This window comes from Oncorhynchus mykiss, chromosome 16, assembly GCF_013265735.2.
Source record: "Oncorhynchus mykiss isolate Arlee chromosome 16, USDA_OmykA_1.1, whole genome shotgun sequence".
Taxonomy (NCBI): domain Eukaryota; kingdom Metazoa; phylum Chordata; class Actinopteri; order Salmoniformes; family Salmonidae; genus Oncorhynchus; species Oncorhynchus mykiss.
This window is the reverse complement of record NC_048580.1, coordinates 62,920,947-62,926,964: the sequence shown is the minus strand read 5'-3', so window position 1 is coordinate 62,926,964 and position 6,018 is coordinate 62,920,947.

Here is a 6,018-nt window from a genome sequence, read left to right as displayed (position 1 = left end):
AGTCATTTGCATATCCCTCCCAAACCCCAGCCCCTACCCCTGGCCTGACATGTTGCCCAGCCCAGACACAGGGGAACAACCCCTATTTTTTTCTCTCTCACTTCTCTCTTTCTCTCTCTCTCTTCTCTCTTCTCTCTCTCTCTTCTCTCTCTTCTCTCTCTCTCTCTCGCTCTCTCTCTCTCTCTCTCTCACTATCTCTCTCTCTCTCCAACCAGACTCAAATCGAAAAACAGAGCAATCCAGGCCAGCACCCACCTAACTTACCCTCTTTCCTCTTTACCCCTCCTTAACCCCTCCTTTCCTTTACCCCTCCTTAACCCCTCCTTCCCTTTACCCCTCCTTAACCCCTCCTTCCCTTTACCCCTCCTTAACCCCTCCTTCCCTTTACCCCTCCTTAACCCCTCATTCCCTTTACCCCTCCTTAACCCCTCCTTCCCTTTACCCCTCCTTAACCCCTCCTTCCCTTTACCCCTCCTTAACCCCTCCTTCCCTTTACCCCTCCTTAACTCCTCCTTCCCTTCACCCCTCCTTAACCCCTCCTTCCCTTTACCCCTCCTTAACCCCTCATTCCCTTTACCCCTCCTTAACCCCTCCTTCCCTTTACCCCTCCTTAACCCCTCATTCCCTTTACCCCTCCTTAACCCCTCATTCCCTTTACCCCTCCTTAACCCCTCCTTCCCTTTACCCCTCCTTAACCCCTCCTTCCCTTTACCCCTCCTTAACCCCTCATTCCCTTTACCCCTCCTTAACCCCTCATTCCCTTTACCCCTCCTTAACCCCTCATTCCCTTTACCCCTCCTTCCCCCTTTACCCCCTACCTCTCTCTCTTCTTCCCCACACACACCAGCTCTTGCAGCAGCAGGCTTTCCCCTCTCTCTCTCTTTCTCTTTCTCTCTCTCTCTCTCTCTCTCTCTCTCTCTCTCTCTCTCTCTCTCTCTACCCCTCCCTCATATCTACCTTCCACTTCCTTCTCTGTTTCTTTCTCTCGGTCCCCCACTCCCTCCTTCCTATACGCCCCCATCCCTCTCCGCCAGTCTCTCGCTAGCAGCTGGACATCAAAGGGGAGCCACTGTGCAGTGAGGGGTTTCCACGTGCGCCTCTACCCAGACACAAGGATGGACCCTCTATCAGCCTCCCTGTGTTCCCTCTACCACTTACCACTTACCCCACACCGCTCAGCCCCCAGTGGATGCATTCATATGGCCACCTCATCCATCTTCAACATGTCTACTTACAGTACATGACAAAACGACAGTGGAGTACATTAAACGGATGCACATACAATTAATTTGATGAACAGTGAAAGAAACAGTGTTCCCCATATGACCCTGTCTTTCATAAACCTGGTAAACCCAAACACTCAAGTGTTTGTTTCGCCTTGCTTTCTGTATATCTCTTATCAGTTAAACACCACCTTTCTTTCTGTATATCTCTTATCAGTTAAACACCACCTTTCTTTCTGTATATCTCTTATCAGTTAAACACCGCCTTGCTTTCTGTATATCTCCTATCAGTTAAACACCACCTTTCTTTCTGTATATCTCTTATCAGTTAAACACCGCCTTGCTTTCTGTATATCTCTTATCAGTTAAACACCGCCTTGCTTTCTGTATATCTCTTATCAGTTAAACACCACCTTTCTTTCTGTATATCTCCTATCAGTTAAACACCACCTTTCTTTCTGTATATCTCTTATCAGTTAAACACCACCTTTCTTTCTGTATATCTCTTATCAGTTAAACACCACCTTTCTTTCTGTATATCTCTTATCAGTTAAACACCGCCTTGCTTTCTGTATATCTCCGATCAGCTTAAAATATAGCAATGTCATTGGGACACACCTGGATAAATAACCAGTAAGTAGATGGTCACCTGTGCCTGGTTTAGGGCACTAAATGTCACTTCCCTTCCCTCCTCCCCAACTTATTGTTGACTGTGAGAAGAGAGTCGAGCCATCCTGAGAGTGGTGAAGGGAGAGAATGGTGTATGAGTGTTTGATGTGGGAGACCCTTCTTACCACTGTGCCTATAGTTTACACTGTCTTGTTTGCTCTTCATTTGTAAGCCATTGTAAAAGGAAAACAGCACCTCGCAGTATTCTAAACGATGCACACACATAAAGGTACACACACACACATTTTCTGTCCTCTGAATTGCACAAAGAATATCACTCAACATTTGCAATGGTATTTATCTCATAAAAGCGATGCACTGGTAGAGCTGTTTAGCAAACAAAAAATGTTACACACTGTGTTCGTCCAAAAAGCCTAAAGGGTTGGTATCTGCAGAACTGTTTCGTTGCAGCTTCATGCTGCCGCTGATCTAGATTCTGGAAGCTGATGAAGATTCCCTCTCTGTCTTCCCAATAACTGACACACACACACACACACACACACACACACACACACACACACACACACACACTGATTCTGTCTACGGAGGCAGTTGGTGAAGATTCACCCTTTGTCACCCCCATAACTGTCACCTCCAAGACAGATGTGAAAAGTGAAGAGGAAACTGGTTTTGACAGTGTCACCTCCAAGACAAGACAAATGTGAAAATTGAAGAGGAAACCGTTTCTAAACTGTGTATTTTCTGGCAGTGAGAGATCATTTGAGAAGTGTGTTTCGAAGCCATCTTTTTGGTGGATCACCGACAGGAGACTTTGATGGCTGTCTCCAACCAAGCCACTCCTAAACCAGATGCTATTAAGACCTAGCCTATCCAGTCAGAGACTATGTGGAGAAATTAGCTGTCCGCTAACTCACTAAATCACTTTTACGTGTGTTGATTCGGAGATGTTGATTATATTGACAATCTAAAGTAGATCAAATAATGGAAGAATACACATTTGACTATGTTCTGTAGCAGATCTTTCTGTTTTCTGGGAGCTTTCTGCTTTCTGGATGCTTTCTGCTTTCTGGGAGCTTTCTGCTTTCTGGGAGCTTTCTGCTTTCTGGGTGCTTTCTGCTTTCTGGGAGCTTTCTGCTTTCTGGGAGCTTTCTGCTTTCTGGGAGCTTTCTGCTTTCTGGGTGCTTTCTGCTTTCTGGGAGCTTTCTGGGAGCTTTCTGCTTTCTGGGTGCTTTCTGGGAGCTTTCTGCTTTCTGTTAGATTTCTGCTTTCTGGGAGCTTTCTTGCTTTGCTGTTTAGTCAGTGCAGGTGTGCACATGGAGTGATTTGTGCTGTCAGGTTCATGAACTTTAATCAAATTGGTAAGTTGTTATAAAACAAACTTCAAGAAACAAATGAAGGTGATAGGAATCCTGGGAATCCATAGTAATACTCCTGATTTTCTCTTGATTTGATGCGTCTTCTCTCTGGTCATTTCTCTGTGATTTGGTGTAGATCAGTCCAATATGGTACCCAGATTCCTCGTAGCTTCATAGTTTTAGAAAACGTTTGTGTGCCGTTCCAGATAAGCACTCTTATCTATCTGGACAAATAGCGTCCATACCTCCAAGGGAACTTAGGAGAGAAAAACAAACCAATTACATCCATGCATTGGCCTCCTATTGTTCACTTTGTGAATATGTCAAATGCTTTCCAAGGTTTCTCAGCACTACTCTAAAGTCTAGAGAGCTCCCTGAGCCCAACTGTCAGCTATGGTCCCACAACACAGTGTGAACAGTCCTGCGCTGAAAGAGCCACCAGAGACTGGCTTAATGAAACCACTTTAGAGAAACAGTACACCACTCAATTAGTTGCATTACTGTAACCCTTCTATGACCATCACTGCCTCCTATTATCAGCCTGTGCCTTTTCTGGACACACTTCTATTAGATTCAGACAGAAAAGAGACACACAGACAGAGACACACAGACAGAGACACACAGACAGAGACACACAGACAGAGACACACAGACAGAGACACACAGACAGAGACACACAGACACACAGACACACAGACAGAGACACATAGACAGAGACGGACGGACGGACGGACGGACAGACAGAGACACACACACAGAGACACACACACAGAGACACACACACAGAGACACACATACAGAGACACACACACAGAGACACAGAGACACACAGAGAGAGATTCCTGGGTTGTGACATCAGCCTTTTATTTCAGAGTTAGGACACTCGATCCATTCTCATAGTAGTGACCTGGGAAACGACCCTCTCTCCATAAAGAGAGGGAAGAAGAAAAAGGAGAGGATATTTATTTAAGTTATTATGGATTTCATAGGCATGTGGATTTCGCTCCAGCTCAGCAGCAGCTGCCAGAGTGGAGAATGGGCCTGGGTCACATGTGTACATAATCAGTTCTAATATATGGTGATATGTTGATTTCCCTTCGCCATGCTTCTGCCAATGGACATGGGGCCATTTGTGGTGTATGAGGGAAGAGAGGGAGAGTGTGTGTGCATGCGTGTTTGCACGTGTGATTGTTGGTTTTCAACGTAGCCTGAACTTCAGTTTTCATTGATTATTGTATCAACTAAAAAACTGTGAGGTAAAAGAAAGTATAAGGTCTGCCTCGTGTGACATACACTTAAGGTGATTTGACCTCACTCTCTTACTCTTTTAACCCTGGCCATTAACCCTTTACTCCTGGGAATTGGCCTCTACGGATAGGGCAAAATGTAAATGTTTCTTACAGAATAAATATGAAAATCATATGCATAATCATGGGAACAACTGAAAGGGGACCGTTTGGAAGTCAAATGGAACATTATTAGACCAAAGGTGAGTACACAACCATTCACCTGACACAAGACTGAATTCAAACATTACACTGCTGGGTTTTTTTTTGCGTTTTACATTTAATGAACTTTTCGCCGCATTTGTTGATAACAAAGTCTGAAAATACTCTGGATACATTCAGTAACATGATGACTATTCCTGAAAAATGTGGGGTAGGTGCAACACAAAAAAATGACGGGTTTGGGTGAGAGGACTAACTGGTGTCTCCAAGTTGCCACACACCTCTCCAAAGTGTGTACAGTTCCTAAGTCATTTCAATCCACTTTTATGACTGAAAGAAGAGTTCAACTATATAGTGCTTTTTTGAGCTCTCCTAGTTGTGCCGTTGAGGAACTAGAGCAAGCACAATTGTAGTTGTTTCGTTTGGAACATAACTCTGCATCCCCGCCATCACACAATTAATGTTGTTGTTTACGCAATCCCAAAATTGTCCATTACAAATCTCACTCTGGGCCAGGTGGGCATGATTTGAAGCTTGTTTTATTGTCAACATGTCTAGCTAAGTTATGAAATACGATCTTACAGTGTTAGGCTTTCACCTAATTTTGGTGAGCATAGAAAGGAGTCATGAGTGCATTCAGGTGTGTGTTCCACTGCAAATCTTCTTCACAATACACTAACAGGCTCATTCTGTTCAGAACAACCCAGGGTATGACGCCATGTCATCTTGTAACTGCACATTAAACATAGTGATCATAAACGTTGACAATGAATATGAATTGAGTTTTATGATTTGCACATTTGGACTCATGCGTGTTTGCATGAACGCGGTATTTATTATAATTCTCAACATTGTATCTTTCGAATTACATCCAGTCATCTTAAAGGAGAAGTTTACCAAAAATCCTGAAACTTCCAAGTGATTCCACGTATTGCAACTAGTTCAGTGGAATTTCCCCTCTTCCCTCTCTCTCTCTGGAGGGCAGAACTGAGACAGCTGCAAAAACAGGTCACATGACTTGTTAAGTTGCTTGACGCAGGCCTCACTCAGCTCCATTGTCAGTGAATGCATGATTTACAATTACACGAACTGTGGACAAATTCATTGTTTTATTGAAAGAGTACCGAATAGCCGAATTTAATATTTTGGTCCAAAGTACTATCAGTTTGGAGTCAGGAAATCTGTACTTTTCCACCTAAAATATTTGCTATTATTTTATGTAATTATTTAATGTAGCAGACCGACACAGCAGTGGAGATGGGTAACAACTGAGCATAAACGCTCTCGTAGGGGAAACCCTGCTACGCAGGAACGTCACAATATGCCCTTAAATGGAGATTGATGTCAGAAAAGCATGTGTTT